General features: G+C 44.7%; 1 protein-coding gene across 1 annotated transcript in view; it reads left to right on the top strand.

The window, feature by feature from the left end:
- notum1b (notum, palmitoleoyl-protein carboxylesterase b) overlaps positions 1-22,110 on the top strand; it is a gene marked incomplete at its 3' end in the record, with an annotated part of 42,525 nt that overhangs the window by 5,855 nt on the left and 14,560 nt on the right. The window lies entirely within an intron of this gene.

Raw genomic sequence — 22,110 nt, 5'->3', positions numbered from 1 at the left:
GGCGCAGCCAGCTTCCGCTCCGGTCGCTGGAACACTGGGATGAACCCTGACCTGGCATTCACGAGTGCCAGCGCTGACAACCGGCTCCCTGATAGACGTGTGCTAGGAAAGTTCCCGAGGTCTCAACATCGACCCTCACTGATAACAACGGCCAAACTCGTGAACCTTGTTCCGAGTGAGCCAGTGAAACGGAAACGCTTCCGCCTCCTTACCAACAAGTCCACAAGACACCTCCCATCGCCTAACTCTAACAACGTGGATGAGGCGTACCGGGACTTCTGCGGCATGTTGGTGAAAGTGGCAAAAAAATCCATCCCACGCGGACATCGCATTAGCTACAAACCGTGTTGGGATGAGGAGTGTGAGAAGCTCCACTGTGCCTTCCTCCAGGCCTCTGCAGGAGCTGAGTCGGACAGGCTCGCAACAGCCTTGCTGTCAAGACTCAGCCGTAAAAGACAGGAGCGCTGGGAGGAGGCTATTGACTCCATCGACTTCTCGCACTCCAGCCGTAAGGCATGGAGTATCATGAACAATCTCACTGGTAGGTCCAGACACTCCCCTCGTCACTGCCCCATCTCTGCAAATAAAATCGCATCACAATTTGTGAAAAGTGGGTCATACGAGGGCAAAGACCGCGAGTCGTCTCGACTTGTGGCAAAAGAAGTGTCAGACCTCTGGAGGGCCCCAACACCTAGCAGTGACTACATCTCCGGTGAATTCACCCCGGAGGAGTTCGCTGCTGCCCTCCAGCATCTAAAGCCAGGGAAAGCTCCGGGGCCTGATTCCATCTGACCAGAGCTTATTCTCCATGCCGCACCCGCCTTGAAGTCCTGGCTGAGAGCATTCCTCACTTCCTGTTTGCGCCAACTCAAGATCCCCAAAATCTGGCGAAGAGCCCTAGTTATTGCGATCCCTAAACCGAATAAGCCTGAAGGGGACCCTAAGAGTTACCGTCCCATCTCTCTGTTATGCATCCCCTTCAAGATCCTCAAGCGTCTCATCTACGCCTGCATCGAACCAATTGTCAACCCGCTGCTCCCACGTGAGCAGGCCGGGTTCCGACGAGGTCGACCGTAGATCAAGTCACCCTTATGACTCAAGACATCGAGGATTGCTTTTCGGCAAAAAAGAAGGCCGGGGCCGTCTTTATAGACCTGACGACTGCCTACGATACCGTATGGCATCGCGGCCTCACCTGCAAGCTGCTCCGCCTGCTGCCGGACAGGCACATGGTCAGAATGATCATGGAGCTCATCCGTAACCGCAGCTTTACCCTCACCACCGGTTGCGGACAGCTAAGCAGACTTCGACGCCTTAAGAACGGCGTCCCTCAGGGATCGGTCCTGGCCCCCCTCCTCTATAATATCTACACCTATGACCTGCCCAACACACTCTCGCGGAAGTACGCCTACGCAGACGACCTCGCAGTGGTGTACTCTGCTGGAAATTGACAGTCTGTGGAGGGGATTCTGAGCCAGGACATGCAGACACTAGTGGCATACTTCCGGAAATGGAGATTGAAGCTTAGCGAGGCAAAGACGGTGTCGGCTGCCTTCCACCTTAACAACAGGGAGGCTAAACGTGAGCTTAGAGTACACCTAGATCATCGTTTCTCAACGGGGGCGGTACCGCCCCCCAGGGGGCGTTCAGACAACATCGGGGGGTGCTGGAACAGATATTTTTAAAAGGGGGGCGTTGGGGTGTTCTTGGGGGGCGTTCGCGCATTAAGTATTTTTCTCATGAAAAACAGCTGTCAGCAGTGTTATTACGGGTCATTTCGCTCGGACAAACCGTCTTTTCAGTCAGAGCACCCATCTCTGAGCGCTCCCAGAGCGCAGTGTTCTGAACTTGGCCGGGCTCTGTGACGCAGACACACGTAGCACAGCGCCCACATTTTTTTTAAAGTGAGAGTGTCAACAAGAAGATGAAGCTAAAAACTCAGCTAGCAAAGGCAGAGCTTTTGATAGTTTCCAATGTGTCTGGGTAAGCTGCATTGTAGAAGAATCTTGACAGTTCATGTACAGTGCAGAAATTGCAATACTATGCTAGTCTACGATAGAAAGAACCCCGGTTCATCCCATCTTTAATGTCATGTTTCAACCCATGTTTCAAAGCCATCCTTTTCTTGCATAGCACCCGCAAATGAACACGGATAGGAGTGGAATAGGCTATATAACTGTAAATAGTTGATTGTCTTTGGATTTAGCCAGTTGGCGAAGATTTATGAGGAATAGGCTATTTAATTTGTGTTGCTCATCTAACAGCGATACGGTGTTGTTTAATTTACGGTCTTGTTTAATTTCTATGAGTGTTTTCCTTGTAGGCTATGCTTGAGTGACATGTGTTTCAGTTTGTAGGCTCATTGTAATTGTTGGCTATAAGCGAGAGAGAATATTTCTTATGTTAGTTTTGATACTGAGTCCATGTCCCCGCCGGTGACGTAAGCCTGTCGTGCCAAATACTCCCTCCCCGCGTATACACACTACCCTCAGCGCTTATGCGTTCGCTTCCTTTCAATACAGCTTATTTCATTTAGTTAAAATAAGTGCTAATACCATACCACCATACCAGAACATCACAGCAGGAACAACCTATCTCAAAAAAGCGATCGTATTGTAATAAACCAGTCCGGAAAGTTCGCTGTCGCTTACCAATAATCTAACCTGGAGAAATCAGCTACAAATGTCCCTTCCCCTCGCAGGTTCATCACAGTATATTACATAACTGTATTACTGTTAAGTGTTGTTGTGGATGTTATCCCTAGTGCCATTCTGAGGTTAGCATTGCGATGTGTTCGTCTTAACGTTTACAAACTAAAATATACGATTGCTTTTTAGTGATATGTTGCTCCTCATGTGATGCCCTGGAAACGAACACATAAGCACTCTTGCTATAGGAAACCACTACTCTGCTTGCGATTGATCAGCTGTCAGCAGTGTTATTGCAGGTACATTCGTAAATGCACGAACGGTCAGTTCGCTCGGGCAAACCGTGTTTTCAGTCAGAGCACTCTGAGCGGTCCCAGAGCGCAGTGCTCTGAACTTTGGAACTGTGTTAACAAAGTCTAATATTTTTTTTTATAAATATTAGCATCATAAAACAGTCTGTTTGTATTCTCTGATGTTGTCTGAGTTTGTTTAACACTCATAAACAGCATTTTTATTCACATTCACATGGCTTTTCTGCTCTCTGGTAAACTAATGATAATGATATTCCAACTGCCCAGTTAAATCAAATCCATTATTTGGCATTCAGTGACATGCTTTTTAAATGATATAACACAGAATATTAGTCAACATTAATATTCAGGGAAGAAAAAAAGCAATTTTTTTTTGATGGGGGGCGGTAAGAGGCCTGGATAATGGACAGGGGGGCGCTGGCCCAAAAAAGGTTGAGAACCACTGACCTAGATGGAACTCCCCTGCCATGTTCCGCTGAGCCAATCTATCTCGGTGTGACATTGGACAGGACGCTCACGTTTCGCCGGCCACTCGAGTCACTGCGCAAGAAGTTAACAGCTCGTGTGGCGTTGATGAGGCGACTGGTTGGCTCGGGCTGGGGCGCCGGCGCAAGGACCTTGCGCACGGCAGCCCTAGCCGTCGTTTATTCAACTAGTGAATACTGCGCCCCAGTATGGTGTCGCAGTGCCCACACCCGCCTCATCGACTCGCCTATATCTAAGCCTTGCGCATTGTGACAGGATGCCTGCGTCCTACCCCCGTGGACAACCTTCCCATCCTAGCAGGCATCCAGCCCGCAGGCCTCCGCCGCATGGGAGCCACAGCACGTCTCGCCTGCCGGGCCGTGGAGCTTAATAACCATCTGCTCCATGATAGGCTCACTATAACAGCGGAGCCCTCCCGGCGTCTCAAGTCGAGACACCCATTTGTGCCTGCCGCACAGGATCTCAGACGGCAATGCAGAGATCTTAACATCAGTGCGGCAGGATGGGCGGATTATATGTGGCGCGCGGAGTGGGAGGCAAACACCTCCAAACTCCGCGACCACATCCCAGTCGCCGGCCCTGAGCCCCTCGGGATGGACTTGCCAAGGCTATCCTGGGTGAGGCTCAATCGTCTCCGGACCGGCGTCGGGTGTTTCCGCTCATCAATGCACAGATGGGGCTTGGCCCCAAATGCGTCGTGCGAGTGTGGCGCAGAGGACCAAACCGCAGACCATGTTATTCTGGATTGCCCGGTGTACCACCCACCCAACGGGATGCATGGTCTGTCGGTATTAGATGACGAGACGATGACGTGGCTTCTGGAGGGGTGTCCAGAAATATAGCCCGGGTGAGCCCCTCAACCAGGTCTCGGGGTGGTAAAGGGGTAGCCCCTCGGCCCCGAGCCTGGTGGAGTGGAGAGGAAAACAACTACCCATACGCCGAAGAAGAAGAAGAACCAACTAACCCTACCACTCGCAACCACGCAACCAACCAACCTTACCATTCTCAACCTCTCAACCAACCAACCCTACCACTCTCAACCACTCAACCAACCAACCAACTCTACCACTCTCAACCGCTCAACCAACCAACCCTACAATTCTCAACCTCTCACCAACCAACTCTACCACTCTCAACCGCTCAACCAACCCTACAATTCTCAACCTCTCAACCAACCCAACAATTCTCCACCGTTCAACCAACCAGCCCTACCATTCTCAATCACTCAACCAACCAACCCTACCACTCTCAACCACTCAACCAACCAACTCTACCACTCTCAACTGCTCAACCAACCCTACAATTCTCAACCTCTCAGCAACCAACTCTACCACTCTTAACCACTCAACCAACCAACCCTACAATTCTCAACCTCTCAACCAACCAACTCTACCAGTCTCAACCGCTCAACCAACCAACGCTACCACACTCAACCTCTCAACCAACTAACCCTACCAGTCTCAACCACTCAACCAACCAACCCTACAATTCTCAACCACTCAACCAACCAACCCTACCAGTCTCAACCACTCAACCCAATCTATCTATCTATCTAGCCCAGGGTTTCCGTTAGAAAAATTTGCCGTCGGACATCGTGTCCGGGAAGAATTCGATTTACCGGACAAACGTGATATATTCCGGTCATCATATTAAAATATAATAAAAAAACTTTTTTTCAAAATCATATTTTTTTTCTTCCAAATCTAATATAGCTGTTTGTCGCGGTGATTACTGTTGTGTAGCGGCCTATATATGCCATTTAATGTCTATTTCTCATCCGATACGATTAGATGCGAGCTATATAATATATAATAATATAACATGATTTGACGCATGCGCGCTATGCCATGCGTCAAATCCAGCGCTGAACGGGTCCAGCGCTGAACGGGCGCCTCACTGGGAACTGAACAGACAGCATCGATCAATGAACGGACTCCACATTACGTTAACTGAAGTTTGTTAAATTGTTTGGGATTAATGTGAGTTTTCTATTTTCTCTTTCCAGTTTTACCCTTTTTTAAAAATCAATAAAACAACGTCATTTCTATAACCAGGTCTCGCTGGTTGGGAAGGCATTTTGTTTAGCTCGGGAGTATGACAATGGGAGAACATAACTGTTTATTGAGAAACAATTGATAGGCAGTCTGGGATACGTATATAAAGAAATACCACAATGTCTAGATGTATAACATTTTATTGAACAGTAACAGTGCAAGCATGTAGGCTTCTGGCGTGACACGGCTAGCCTAATTTCCGTTCATATGCCTTTTATCAGATAAAATAAAATAGAATAAAACTCTTTGAAATAAATAGGCTTTAAATTAACTTGCAATGCGTATGTATAGGCTAATTTCCGTTCGATGTTACAGCCTAGGCCTATCGCCTATGCCTTTTCTCAGATAGATAGGGGATAGCCTTAAATAAAATAGCCTAGAGTAAAAACTCTGAAAATAACAATGGCTGCTCATATAATTCAGCTACTTATTAGGCCTACGTCGCTTTTTGGCAGCATTGAAGCGTGCAGCTGCGGACTTGAAATCAAAGCTGCAAAGTGTCTCTCCGCAACTTGCAATGCGCATTAGCCGTGTGACCTTGCCCTCCCCAAGGCGACTTCGGTCCGCAGTTTTAATTCGGTTCTGCAGAGAGAATCCTCTCTCTGCAGGCACACTGGAGACGGGAATCAAGCAGGCTATCTTGGCCAGTGTGGCCCACTCTGGGTAAATTTCGCTGAAGTCTCGGATGAGGACTTCGCAGGCTGTTGAGAAACGCAAGCCCCCATAACCACGAAGCGCTGTCATGACACCGATGGCATCTCGTTGCACGTTTGTGGCATCGATGACCGGGGCTGTGGCTGGTGCTGAGTCATCATCGCTGGTCATTTCTTGGCCAAAATGACCAATGATGGTCTGGATGGCCGGTTTAGCATATTTGTAGCTGCAGCCACCCATTTCGTGTGGACAGTTGACAAGGCATCTATATTGGTTAGCATGTTGTCTGCTTGTTGGTGTTTGAATGTTGTTGTTTGTTTATGGTGATTTGTGTGGTGTGGTCTCGTTTGGTCTGCTCTCGCGTGGTTTGGGAAATCACGTGTCAGTTGTCCTTTTCCTTTGCCGTCTCGGTAATGGCGGTGGCATTTTGAGACGGAGCGGCCGTTGTTCTGGACTTGTTACGGCAGGAACAGCTAGCTTCACCAAGACCACAGATTCAAAGACAACATTCCCTTTATAGCATGCAGCCAACGAGGTATTTACGTTCTGTGTATTTAATTTGTATTGAACTGTGTTGTACATGCGATGTTATGTTGTTATACTAGCCAAGCTAACCGTGAATGTTTGTTCTTATAGTTTTCACGGTGCTGTTGGAAATGAATAAAACCAATCACATCAGTAGAAGAAAGCCACTTGTGTCATCGTGCTTGGAGGGAGTTACAGTGAAAACTCGGACTGTTTCACCAACCGAGTGGGACCGAAAATGAGGCCGACGTCTGTTTCATCAACGTGCATGAGACTGAATGACGGCGAAAAAGACAGATAAGCTCAGCTCGCATTTTACACACAATAAGAAGCAAGAAGACCACACATTTATTAAGAACACTAACAAGTGAAGAGTGATCTAAGAAGAGGACGTTAGTAAATGTGCTACCAAGAGACCTTTTAGTGTGTTACTAAAGTATCATGATTTGAGAAAAGGCAATTACAACAATCAGCCTATAGTCGTCCATATTTGCCGTTTTATGTTGAACTTGAACCTAGAAGTGTTTCTAAATTGAACTGCAGCCTATATTGAGTATTTTCAAGGTAGCATTCAAAGTTGAGTTTAATGCCCTTTTTTGCATGTGTTGTGTTTTTGAATTTAACTCTTCTGAAATACTTTATTTGAATCTTTTGATGATATTTGATGGACTTAAACCAACATATGTTTACATAAGTGATACATTCTAGAAAGTGCTAAACTTGATAACTGATCACTAGTGATAGTCTAAGTAGGCCTACAAGTTTATTAATTATATACATTAAGTTTACAAGATGGCGGAGCCAGGAGAGCTTACCAATCAGGCAAGAGACAGTGCTAGGGATAGAGAAGATTCCCAAGAGCAGCCTGAAATTAGTCAAAACGGTGATGCTGCTGAGCAGCCAAGAAGAGGCCAAAGATCCATAACTCTAACAGAGAAGGGTAAAGGAATGCAAGATGAAAAAATTAAAGCGCTTCAACAAAGGTTCAATTACATCTATGGTAAATGGAGATCACACGTTAAATCTTCTAAACAGGCATTGTCACAAGCAACGGAGCCTGTATCTGATGATCTGCTTAACGACATAATTGGTGATGTCAGAAGTCTTTCTGCAGATGTCCAGCGTGTTTATGACGGACTACGGCAAATCTCAACTCCAGACCAAGAAACACGTCAGAGAGTCGATCTGTGCGTCCATATATCCAAGTTCATTGTATGCAGAGCCTCAAGCCGACTGTGTGGAAAGGTATCTGACGGAGAAGAGGAAGATTGGCCTGAAGCAGGTTCTTTATTCGACTGTAGTGTAGGTTCTTTCACTTCTGTTTCCAAGGGGACCTCAGTACACTCGAGCGGGTCTACTGAAAAACGACAAGAAGCTGCTGCTGATGCTGCTGCAGGCAAAGCTGTTCTGAAGGTGTTACAAGAACAAGAAAGAGAACAACAGGAAATACAGCGGCTAGAAACAGAAGCTAAGAAGAAGATAGCTGATCAAGAGGCAGCAGCAGTAAGGCGTCGTTTCCAGAGAGAGGAAGAGGAAACTAAAATCAGAGCTGAACTGGTAGAGGAACATGCAGTGCTGCAAAGGACTCTGGAAGAAAAACGGAGAAGGGTACAGCGTTTGGAGACAATAAAAGATCTGAATGCAGCACAAGCAAGAATACAAGTTTATGATCAAGTGGAGGACACAGAAGAGAAGTGGAAAGACATCGTACTAGATTGTGAGATGGTAACAGACAAGCAAGTGCCTGCTCCCACAAGTCCTCCGTCTCGGTATATGTCTCCCGCACTACAAGCTGTGACCACCTCCTCAAATGAAAGTACAGCAGAGCTCGTCAAGGTGCTAGCAGACGCAGTGAGTGCCAACAGAATCCCAATTCCTGAACCATCAGTATTCAGTGGGGATCCATTGAGATACAATGACTGGAAACTCTCATTTGAAACGCTGATCGGCCAGAAGAACATCAGGGATAAGGAAAAGATATACTACCTCCGTAGGTATGTAAATGGTGAAGCAAAGACAGCAATTGATGGCTATTTCTTACTTGGCACTGAATCTGCCTATGTGTCTGCATGGGAACTCTTGGAGGAAAGATATGGAAACCCATTTACGATCGCACTAGCATACAGAGACAAGCTCCACGCGTGGCCCAAGATGGGACCTAAGGATAGCTACGAGCTCAGAAGGTTCGCTGATTTTCTCCGCAGTTGTGAGGCAGCTATGAACCACATCAAGGCACTGGAAATCTTGAATGACTGCAATGAAAACAGGAAAATTCTGTCAAAGTTACCGGATTGGTTGACGGCTAGCTGGAACCGGAAGGTTACTGACATAGAAGAACAGAGCAACCAATTCCCCTCCTTCAGCCAGTTTGTAGCATTTCTCACTAGAGAGGCAAAAATCGCCTGTAACCCTATCACATCTCTACAATCACTCAAACAAGGCGAAGCTGAACAACCAAGAGTCCAAAGAAATCAAAACGCTGAAGCAAAGGCACTGACCACAAGTTCCAATGAAACAGCAGTTATGACATGCATGTTCTGCAATAAGACTGGACATACTTTGCACAAATGCAGAAAGTTCATGGAGAAGGAAGTTACAGAGAGAACCAAATTTGTTCAATTGAACAGGCTATGCTTTGGTTGTCTCAAGTATGGCCACCTCTCAAAGAGCTGCGACAGTAGGAGTGTGTGTGACACGTGCCACAAGCGGCACCCTACTTGCCTGCACGAGGATAGAGCCAAAGATGATCAAAGACAACCACAAGAGCCAAGTCCAAGTCAAGAAAGACCTCACTCATCACAACACAATGAAACAACCACAACTGCTACTTCACATAGAGCGATACTGGGCGAGGCTGGCACACATACCTCTGCAACAATCCCTGTCTGGCTCTCATCTGCGACCCAACCAGCACAAGAAGTCCTTGTATATGCGCTATTGGATTCCCAAAGTGACTCAACCTTTATTCTAAGTGATGTAGCTGAAGTTCTAGAAGCCAACAAAGAGCAAGTCAAGCTCAAGCTCTCTACGATGACCTCAACCACAATGGTAAACTCTCAAAGAGTAAACAACCTACAAGTCCGAGGCTTTTACTCTGATACGAAGATCTCCTTACCACCGGCCTACACGCGTGAGTTTATTCCAGCCAACAGAACTCACATACCAACAGACGAAATAGCTAAAACGTGGTCCCATCTAGAACACCTTCAAGAAGAGATGGCACCTCTACAAGACTGTGAAGTAGGTCTGCTCATTGGGTACAACTGCTCGCAAGCTCTTCTTCCAAGGGAAGTTGTGTCTGGAAAGGAAGATCAGCCCTACGCACAGCGTACAGACCTTGGATGGAGTATTGTTGGATGTGGGAATCCCTGTGTAGACTACGGAGATGCCATCGGAAACAGTCATCACATAGTAGTGAAACAAGTGACACCAGATGTGGAGTCTTCTATCAATCTCCGAACTGAAGTACATTATGTAAGCCGAATCAAAGTGAAAGAAGTGACTCCCTCAGACATCATAAAGGTCCTTGAATCAGACTTCTCAGAAAGAACCAGAGAAGACAATCCCGTCTCACAAGAAGACCTCAAGTTCCTGACAAACCTGAGAGAAAACATCAGACAAAAAGACAATGGTCACTACGAGATGCCATTACCGTTCAAAGAAGAGAGACCAAAGCTTCCTAACAACAAGATAAGCGCAATACACCGCCTGAATGGTCTTGAAAGAAGACTAAAAAAGGATCAAAAGTACTACAAGGATTACATAACCTTCATGGATGACATCATTTCCCGTGGCGATGCAGAAAGGGTTCCCGAGGAAGAAATCAACAACAGCCCGGCTTGGTACATTCCACATCATGGAGTGTATCATCCGCAGAAACCAGGAAAAATACGTATCGTATTTGACTGCTCCGCTAGGTTTCAAGAAACTTCCCTCAACGACCATCTGCTCACCGGTCCTGACTTGACAAATACATTGGTTGGTGTCCTATGCCGCTTCAGAAGGGGTTCCATTGCAGTCATGTGCGACGTTGAAAGAATGTTTCACCAATTCCAAGTAAAGAGAGAAGATCAGGATTATCTACGATTCCTATGGTGGGACAATGGCAACTTAGAAACCATACCAGCAGTCTACAGGATGAAGGTCCATTTGTTTGGAGCGGCCTCATCTCCTGGCTGTGCCAACTTCGGCTTGAAACATCTGGCAGCACAAGGGGCAGGTCAGTTCAGTGAAAACATCATACGCTTCATTCAAAGAGATTTCTATGTGGATGATGGTCTGACAAGTGTTCAAAAAGAGGACGAAGCCATCCAACTCGTCAAAGAGTCAAGAAAACTTTGCAGTACGGGAAATTTACGACTGCACAAGTTTGTTTCTAACAGCAAGAATGTAATGGCGACCATCCCAGACGAAGAATGTGCTGCAGTCAAAGATTTAGATATGGACTTTGGAGCACTACACGTGGAGAGAGCTCTGGGAGTGGAGTGGTGCATTACATCTGACGCATTCCAATTCAGAGTCCTAGTAAAACCCCATCCACTAACAAGAAGAGGTGTGCTCTCTACCGTAGCTTCTGTATATGATCCCCTGGGGTTCATTGCGCCCTTTGTCCTTGTTGGGAAGCAAGTGCTCCAGCAAATGTGCAGAGACAAAGTCAGCTGGGATGAGCAACTTCCAGAAAACCTAAGACCGCAGTGGGAGTCCTGGCTCAGAGACCTACCCAATCTATCTGGAATGCAAATCAAGAGATGCTACTTACCTTCAAGTTTTGGCAACATCAAAGGGTATGAGCTTCACCATTTTGCGGACGCAAGTGTCTCAGGATACGGTGAATGTACTTACCTGCGAGCCATCAACACATCTGATGAAGTCCACTGCTGTCTCGTGATGGGAAAATCGAGAGTTACTCCAACAAAAATCACGACTATACCAAGACTTGAACTCTCTGCAGCAGTTGTTGCCGTTCGAACCAGCGACATGCTCCGGAATGAACTTGAAATCCAAGATCTGCAAGAGTTCTTCTGGACAGATTCCAAGGTCGTCCTCGGCTACATAAACAATGAGGCTAGAAGATTTCAGGTGTTTGTAGCCAACCGCATTGAAAGAATCAAGTCAAGTACAAAGCCTGAACAGTGGTCATATGTTGCTTCTGAGGACAATCCGGCAGACCATGCCTCTCGAGGTTTGACTGCAAAGCAACTGAAGGCCTCTAACTGGTTCACAGGACCGAAGTTTCTGTGGCAAAGAGGTCTACTCGACAGAGAAAGCAAGGTGGGAGAAGTCAAAGAAGATGATCCTGAGCTTCGCCATGCTCTTGTGTGTAACACTAAGGCAAAGGAAGACAACTCTTTATTAAACCGCCTACAGAAGTTTTCCGATTGGACAAGAGTAGTAAAAGCAGTTGCCAGATTGAAGCGAATGGCGAAAGAATACAAAGGTCTGAAGCAACGCACCAATGAAAGCACAAGTATCGAGGAAAGGAAAGAGGCAGAACTTGCTATAATCAAGTTAGTCCAAGAAGAAGCATTCTCAGATGAGACAAAGAGGCTGAAACTACAGAAGGAAGTTGCCAAGACCAAGCAAAGTAAGTTGCAGAAGTTAAGTCCCTTCCTGGACAAAGAAGGGATCCTTAGGGTGGGAGGACGCTTAAGTCAAGCTGTGCTACACCCACACGTGAAACATCCTGCAATACTTCCAAAGAACAGCCACATATCAGTCTTACTCATCAAGCACCATCACGAAAAGGTACAACACCAAGGACGCGGGATAACAACAAATGCACTCAGAGCGAATGGATGGTGGATCCTGGGATGCAGCAGTGCCGTCTCGTCATACGTCTTTAAATGTGTCAAGTGCAGAATGTACAGAAGACCGACTGAAGAACAAAGAATGGGCGACTTACCTCAAGATAGAATGGAAGCAACTCCTCCTTTCACATATATTGGCATGGATTGCTTTGGTCCGATCTGTGTTAAGGAAGGAAGAAAAGATCTCAAAAGGTATGGACTCATACTTACCTGCCTATGTTCAAGAGCCATTCACATAGAAGTGGTTGATGACTTGACAACCGACGCATTTATCAATGCTCTTAGAACAGTCATCGCCATAAGAGGAAATGTTCGTCAACTGAGATGCGACCAAGGAACCAATTTTATTGGTGCAAAGCGAGAGTTCACAAAACTCATGAAAGAAATGGACGAAGAAAGACTAAAAGCTCTAGGATGTGAGTTTCTCATGAACCCTCCAGCGGCAAGTCACATGGGCGGCATCTGGGAGAGGCAGATAAGAACTATTAGAAGTGTCCTGACAGCTATTCTCGACCAGTCAGCGCAAAGGCTTGACAGCACCTCTCTAAGAACGTTCTTGTATGAAGTTATGGCCATCATTAATAGCCGACCACTTACCGCTGAATATCTGAATGACCCATCCGGACCTGAACCTTTAACCCCGAACCACATTCTGACTATGAAGTCGACAATCATTCTTCCCCCACCGGGCCAATTTGTCAAGGAAGATCTCTATCTTCAAAAGAGGTGGCGCCGAGTGCAGTATTTGGCCAACGAGTTTTGGACCCGATGGAAGAAAGAATATCTTCTGAACTTACAACCAAGACAAAAGTGGTGCAAAAACCGAAGAAACTCAAAGGTCAATGACATTGTCCTTCTCCAAGATGAATTGGCACCACGCAACGAGTGGAAGCTAGCAAGAGTCACTGAAGTCTATCCAGGACTAGATGGTAGGGTCAGAAAACTAAAGTTGCAAGTTAGTGACACCAAACTTGACAAAGGGAAACCTACAACTAGAACAGTGTGCCTTGAAAGACCTATACAAAAGGTTGTTACTTTGATTGAAGCAGATTATAGAAATCCCACATAAGGTGTATGTGATTTGGTGGGAGTGTAGCTGCAGCCACCCATTTCGTGTGGACAGTTGACAAGGCATCTATATTGGTTAGCATGTTGTCTGCTTGTTGGTGTTTGAATGTTGTTGTTTGTTTATGGTGATTTGTGTGGTGTGGTCTCGTTTGGTCTGCTCTCGCGTGGTTTGGGAAATCACGTGTCAGTTGTCCTTTTCCTTTGCCGTCTCGGTAATGGCGGTGGCATTTTGAGACGGAGCGGCCGTTGTTCTGGACTTGTTACGGCAGGAACAGCTAGCTTCACCAAGACCACAGATTCAAAGACAACATTCCCTTTATAGCATGCAGCCAACGAGGTATTTACGTTCTGTGTATTTAATTTGTATTGAACTGTGTTGTACATGCGATGTTATGTTGTTATACTAGCCAAGCTAACCGTGAATGTTTGTTCTTATAGTTTTCACGGTGCTGTTGGAAATGAATAAAACCAATCACATCAGTAGAAGAAAGCCACTTGTGTCATCGTGCTTGGAGGGAGTTACAATATTCTTCAAGCGCTGAGGGGACGGAATGAGTGATAATGAATCAGTGATGGCCTATTTTTTTTTTATGACAAAATGACATCAACAGCCAGATTAACTGAAAAGTAGGAAGGTTTAAATGTTATCCTGTTGTTTTCATCATTGTTGTTATTATAGCCTAATAATTATTATTGTTATGATGATGATGATAATTATTATTAGCCTATGATGGGCGGCGGCCATAGTCTACATTTCGCAATTTAGACAAGCATTTTAGGTTATTCAAAAAGGATAGGCCTAAGAATTATACTATGCATTTTGCAACCAACTTAATTAAACAGGCTAGCTTCTACTTACCATCCTGCGTCTGTGGGTATTGGGAGGGGTTCAGAAGGATGTCGAAGCTGTTCAGTACATCTAGGGAATCTTCGGGGAATCGCTCGTGTAGTGCATCTACTAGATGCTGGATGTAGCGTGCTCGGGCATTTTTAAACGCCTGAACGGACCGGTCACCTACATGTGTCACATGAAATAATTGCTAAGCGTACTTTGTTTTGCCATCTTTCCATTAATTTAATCGCTCGCTATGGTGCACTTTGAGCTGCAACGTTTGCGTATTACTATGGTGGACGGGTTGGCAGGGTTGCCAGATAGGCATGGGTTACCGCCGAATGGGCTACTGTGTTTAAGCGGTAATAGACTGGTTAAACTGCAATCCCATCTGGCATCAATCCCATGTGGCACCTGTGCGCTGTTTCGCATAGGCCGGCCTACACATTAGGAGTCATCATCATGTCGGTGTCAAATCATATCATAATAAAAGAAATACATAGCCTATATATTCGTCTTTTTAAAAATAGAAGGAATCAGAATGTGAACTTTAGCGAATTGTATTCAAAGGGAATTATTTTCACCGGACAATATGTCCGACGACTTTTCAATTTGTCGGACTTCAACAACTTTTACCGGACAAAGACCGGGAATTACCGGTTAACGGAAACCCAGATCTAGCCTTTCATCTAACCTTCTTTCATCTATCTATAGATCTATCCATCTAAATAACTACCAATATATCAATTAATCCATCCATCCAACCAAGCAACAAACCAACCAACCATTCATCCATCCATCTAACCCACCAATCAAACCATGTATATCAAGTATTGAGCTTTCAGAACTCTTGGCTACCAGTTCTACCCCACTGAAACCACTCTCAACCAACCAACCCTACCACTCTCAACCAACCAACCGGGGTGGCAGTGGCTCAGGAGGTAGAGCCGGCATCTAATGATTGCAAGGTCGGCAGTTCGGCGGTTCGAACCCTGGCTGGCCACATGTTGAGGTGTCCTCGAGCAAGGCACTGAACCCCTAATTGCTCCAGGGTCACCGTCTATGTCTTGCCTATAGGATAAAATACCAAATTCCAACAATTGACTGACAAGTTGGCAATCAAACAATTCTTCTTCAACCACCCAACCAACCAACCCTACCATTCTCAACTACCCAACCAACCAACCCTACCATTCTCAACCACTCAACCAACCAATCAACACTCTGAACTACTCCAGACTCATCCTATCTATCTTTATTTATCTAACCTTAAAACTGATTATCCTCTTAATTATTGACCTACAGTCATGCCCAAAATATTGCACGTCTCCCAGAAAATTGGTGCAATTACAAATGCTTTGGTTTTCACATGTGTATTTATTTTGTTTGCATTGGAACAACACAAAAAAGCATTCCAACACAAAAAAAGCATTCATTCCACACAGAACTCCAAAAATGGACTGGACAAGATTATTGGCAGTCAAGGCATCCAGTGCCAGAAGCAGCAAAACAACCCCAAAACATCTGTGAACCTCCACCTTGTTTTACCGTAGGGACCATGTTCTTTTCTTTGAAGTCCTTACTTTGTTTTCTGTAAACAGAACAATGATGTGCTTTACCAAAAAGCTCTATTTCAGCCTCATCTGTCAACAGGACGTTTTCCCAGAAGGATTTTGGCTTCCCCAGGTAATTTTGGGCAAATTCTAGTCTGGCTTTTTTATGTCTCTGTGTCAGCAGTGGGGTCCTCCTATGTCCCATTTAATTCAGATGGTGACGGATAGTGCGAGCTCGAGCTGACAGCAAGCTGTTGTATGCCCTGTGTCTGCAGGGGCCCGTTCCACTAAGCGAGATTAACTCTGATCCAAGCGATTAACTCTGATCCAGGTTTAAATAAGCTGACGGTTCCATCAATGTGGCTCAAATAATTCGCTGCTTGGTTGCTATGCAACCAATCCTTCTGAGTAATTCTGGTCCCGAGCAGACTTACAGGCTGGTTTAGGTAATGCGTGCGTCAAAAAAGGCTCACAGGCGGAAACTACATCCCGAACGACAGTTCCTCAAGTGTCTTTTAGGAAATATTAGTTCCCACTTCACACGAGATAGATAGATAGATAGTTTGACTGTGTGATAGATAGATAATTTGATATTTTGATTGTGTGATAGATAGATCGATAGATAGATAAATAAATTAAAAATTGTAAAAAATAAAATAAAATAGGTATGTCTATCAACTTGCATTGCCGTCAATACAGCGGTGTGGCTGGCGCAGTGGTTAAGGCAGCCAGCTAGAGTTCCGAAGGCTGCGGGTTTGAGACTTGATTTAACTTTTTTTTACATTTAACCGAAGCCTTCATGCAAATCGATTTACAATATATATATATATATATATATATATATATATATATATATTATCTGTCTAAGTGAATCATCTATCCATCAGTAATCATAAGAAAAAATTATCTATGCCAAATCCAGGGTCCCGTTAGAAGAACATAATTTACTCAGAAAGGCTTCAAACACCATTGTAATCGTGTCAGTTCTTGTAAATTAGCCTGCACCATCATTTTATAGCCTATATACTTTTTTAGATTAGATTTTAGATTAGATTCAGACAACGAAATGCAATAAAAAGTGTGTCTGAAGAGGGATTTGAACCACCGTTTTAAAATGACAAACAAATACCATGGCAGTGGTCAATACCACTAGGCCATCGTGACGATATGATGGTTGCTGCTGATATCACCACAGTAGTAAATATGCATTCATTAAAATATGAACATATAACAATAACTGGGGCTAGTATGACCTACGCATTTAATCGGTCAGCAATTTCTTGCCAAACCATTTCCCTCGCCTTGTTAATTGCGGCAGTATTACACTATTTTACATCTCATTTGTCGTCTTCATAAAGATCAATCTTCATTTCGACAGCTCGACTCTTCAGGGCTCTTTATGTCTGCGTGCACGCGCCCATATCGAGGATTTCTAAGCCGGTGTTCTGTGAACACTCATGACACAAGCCTGATCCTCGTTCGAGGAATCACCTGAGGCTTGAATTCCAATCCCGAGTTGCCTGATCGCAGGATTTATTTTTATCGCCGATATACTAATCAACGTTAGTGGAACGGCCCCCAGGTCAGCTTGAATTTGTTTGGAAGTTGATCAAGGTGTTTTATCCACCATTCGAACAATCCTTCGTTACAATCTTTGCGCACAGTGGACACAGGAACATTAACATCTCTGGAGATGTTTGGCATCTTTGGTTCTCAAATCCTCAGACAATTCTTTGCTCTTTTTTTCTTCTTCTCCATGCTTAGTGAGATACACACAGACACACTCAACACAAATGTTGAGTCAACTTTTCTCTATTTTAACTGGTTGCAAGTGTGATTTCTATATTGCCAGCATCTCTACTTGCCACAGGTGCATTTAAATACAAATTAAAGGAGCATTACGTGCTTGAAATACAATTATTTCTTAAAAATTTTCCAAGAGTTCTGTGTGTAATGATTTGCCGTTTTTCTCAGCTTTTTTGTGTTGTTCCAATGCAAACACAAGAGATAAACATGTGAATACCAAAGAATTTGTAGTTGCAACAATTTTCGGGGAGACGTGGTGCATTATCTGAAAAGTGCAGAGGTGCCAATATTTTTTATTGATTCTATCTATACCCCCCATCTCTCATCTATCCATCCTCTCTTTCATCTATCAATTAATCCATCTGTCCAACCAACCAACCAACAAAACTATCTTTAACCTTCATCCGCTACCATAATACCTCTCATCTGTCTATCCTTCTCTCATGTATCTATCCTTCTCTCATCTATCTATCCTTCTCTCATGTATCTATCCTTCTCTCATCTATCTATCCTTCTCTCATCTATCTATCCTTCTCTCATCTATCTATCCTTCTCTCATGTATCTATCCTTCTCTCATGTATCTATCCTTCTCTCATCTATCTATCCTTCTCTCATCTATCTATCCTTCTCTCATCTATCTATCCTTCTCCCATCTATCTATCCTTCTTTCATCTATCTATCCTTCTCTCATCTATCTATCCTTCTCTCATCTATCTATCCTTCTCTCATCCATCTAACCTTCTCTCATCTCTTGATCTATCTATAATCTATCAATTCAACAGACCAACCATTCATCCATCCTTCCAACCAACCAAACCATTCTTAACTTTATCCACTACCATAATCAGACGATCTCACATTCGGTCAACTAGAAAATCTATTTAGTGCATCTATCGTCCAAACCATCTTTAAACTTTTTTCTACAACCAAAATAAGACTTTACATTTTCAGAGTTAACACTAGAACAGCCATGGGTGGGGTAATTTGACAAAGTGAGTAAAAAAATGTGTATATCTTTGCACTCGATCAAATTTCAGGACCCTCCTTTCATGACTTTTCCTAGATATGGAGATGGAGATAACGTTTATTGCCATTTATGCATACACATTAAGCATACACATATAGGAATTTGATTCGGCGTTACAGTAAGAGCATTTCTAAATGCAATGCAAACAAAACAACACAGGACAGACAGCAGTGCAGACAGAACACAACAAACTGTAAAACCATAGCTGCCATATGCGGATATGTGCGTTCTACCACCCAGTATATTACATTTTCAAAATCACATCAGGATAAGCTAGTTTAAAGCTATTTTGCAGTTTTTTCTGTGTAGGAGGCAGGCTAAGAGGTGCCATCTAGTGGTCTTTGTGTATAAGTAGCAGCTTCCCATTCTAAAGACTATGGTCATTTGAGGCGGCGCTAAGAGTAGGTGAAATAGGCACTGCTGTCCTAGTGTTAATCTCTAAGATCTCCACAAATGCAGAATCACCTTTTAATCCTCTGTTGTCCATTGTTGAAGGATTAAACAGGGATGTCTGGTATTTGAGGTCAAATCATGTAGCTTCTGTTACCTCAGACATATTATCATATTGTTATTATGTTATTACTTGGCTTATTACATCTTTGTTTGCATAATATCTAGTCGCTGCTATAGTAACTTTCATGAATAAGTTTAGTATTTTTTATTTTTTTTACTTAACCTTTATTTTGGCTTTAGAAGCATGCTTCTCAATACATGTTTACAGCTTATAATTCTTTCAATTCATAACCCTCATAAATGCATATAAATCCAACAGCTTCCTTCACCTCCATGTTCCCAGTCTGCCCAGTATTAGGGCTGGAGTCGGGGGTTTAGAGGAAAACCCACAGATCAAGAGTCACATAAATGTTTGTGTTTCCTCTTTAGCAGCATTTGAATTAATCATTAGAACTCAATGTGTGTGTCTGTCTCCGCCCTCTGAAGTTGTGTGTGTGTGTGTGTGTGTGTGTCTGTCTCTGCCCTCTGAAGTTGTGTGTGTGTGTGTGTCTGTCTGTCTCTGCCCTCTGAAGTTGTGTGTGTGTGTGTGTCTATCTCTGCCCTCTGAAGTTGTGTGTGGGTGTGTGCATGTGTGTGTGTGTGTGTGTGTGTCTGTCTCTGCCCTCTGAAGTTGTGTGTGGGTGTGTGCGTGTGTGTGTGTGTGTGTGTGTCTGTCTCTGCCCTCTGAAGTTGTGTGTGTGTGTGTGTGTGTGTGTATGTGTGTGTATGTGCGTGTGCGTGTGTCTGTCTCCGCCCTCTGAAGTTGTGTGTGTGTGTGTGTGTGTGTGCCTGTCTGTCTCCGCCCTCTGCAGTGTGAAACCCACAGAGGTCTCATTGAACACACATGCGTAATGGCTTGTTATTGCTCTTCTGGCCAGGGCCAGAAAAAACACAGACTTATTGAGTCTTATAAGAACCCCCGAAAAACACACTGATACACTGAGCCTGAGGTGGAGCCTTCTCCTTACGACCATTCAGACGTCATCCTTATGAAGGCTAGTAACAACATGACTGTGGCCTAATGAAGGGGATTAAAGTGATGATGTCTATGTCTGCTGTTAGAGTTAGGTTGCAGTGGCGGCTGGCCGATAGAGGGCGCTGGGGCGCCGCCCCCACCTTCACTTCCTAGTTGCGATTTGTAAAAGTAAAAAAAAATAAAAATGTTTATTCACAAAATGCGGCTGATATTCTGTCGGCGCCTATAAAAATCCTCCAATACAATAAACATGTTATCTGTGTGTGTGTAAAATTCACTGTTAAAATACATAGGGGGAGGAGTCGGGTCGCCGATCGAATGCAAGTCTATCGCAGGCCAAATACTTTTCGCTTACACGTGAGCTGTAGCAGCGCTCCAATTGGCTGTCTCTATTTCTCGGCCGGGGCGCAAAAAACTGCGCCCTGAATATCCGGTTGTAATAGCAGACAATGCATTATGCTGAGGACTTCCGACTTCCGGGCTTCCGGACTTCCGGGCTTCCGGAGTATTTTAAATGAACATTCGTAATGTCTGTCTCTGATGTTCATGGTCAATTAAATCAGCCTATTTTGTGCAACTAATAATGTTCCCGCTAATGGGTTAACCGAGCAGCCTCGCACCTAACGTGCAAGCACCTAGCTTCGAACTATTCATAGCAATATGCGCGGGGCAAAAATAATCTATTGCCTCTAAAATCACCACGAACAGAACGGCGGAGGTACGGGTAAACAGGGCTCATGTTGGTGTCCTCAAAGGTAAGAGCTGTTTTTCTTTAACTCAACTGATAGCATTACCTTGCTGTTGTTGTTTACCGAATGCTCCATCTGACTGTCACACTGTGATTGTACTTGTGTAAACAGTTAATGAGTAACGTTAGCCGGTTTTGTGCGTGTCCTCTCATAGGCCTACTTCAGTGGTGTAGTCTAGTTTTTTCTAGCGGGTATACTGTGATTTTTCCCTCCCAGCCTCATATCGTTCATAAACATACATCTGCGCTCCCTGTCTAACGTTATACTGTATATATATGACATGTTATAAGGCTGATCTGTGCATGATATTGCTGCATTCTGACATATTTCATGTCGCATCTCCCCCCTTTGATGGTATATGAGCTATAGTCAGTCGCAATGGTCCAAAATTCAAGTGCTTCGTAACACAGACGGGGTGAATTTCATGAATGATAGTGAAAGTTCTGTCACAAAACGCTGTTACGTATCCTCACACATGTTTAAGTGGGTATTGCGTGGGTAAAGTGAAATGACGTCTTTGTTTTGAGCGCCAGTGCGCGTTTTATGCGCGTGCACGCGAAAAAAAATCGCGCGAAAGAGGACCCCCCCCGCCACTAATGTGAAAAATCCTGGAGGAAACACTGCTGTGCCCCACCCACATTTTTTTGCACCAGCCGCCACTGTTAGGTTGCCTTTATGTACAGTGGAAGTCGACATGCAGCATGATGGGAAATGACTTTCACTGTCTCTCTGTCTCTCTGTCTCTCTCTCTCTGTCACTCTCTGTCTCTCTGTCTCTCTGTCTCTCTGTCTCTCTCTGTCTCTCTGTGTCTCTGTCTCTCACCCCCTCTCAGTCTCTCTCTCTGTCTGTCTCTGTCTTTCTCTCTCTCTCTGTCTCTCTCTCTGTCTCTGTCTCTCTCTCTCTGTCTCTCTCTCTGTCTCTCTGTCTCTCTCTATCTCACCCCCTCTCTCTCTCTCTCTCTCTCTCTCTCTGTGTCTCTGTCTCTCTGTCTCTCTGTCTCTCACCCCCTCTCTCTGTCTCTCTCTCTCTCTATCTGTCTCTCTGTTTCTCTCTGTTTCTCTGTTTCTCTGTCGCTGTCTCTCTCTCTCTCTCACCCCCCCCCCCCCTCTCTCTCTCTCTCT

Source organism: Nansenia antarctica, assembly GCF_963989245.1.
Source record: "Nansenia antarctica genome assembly, chromosome: 2".
Taxonomy (NCBI): Eukaryota; Metazoa; Chordata; class Actinopteri; order Argentiniformes; family Microstomatidae; genus Nansenia; species Nansenia antarctica.
The sequence above is the reverse complement of the archived record's forward strand: the minus strand, read 5'-3'. Positions and strand labels throughout refer to the sequence as shown.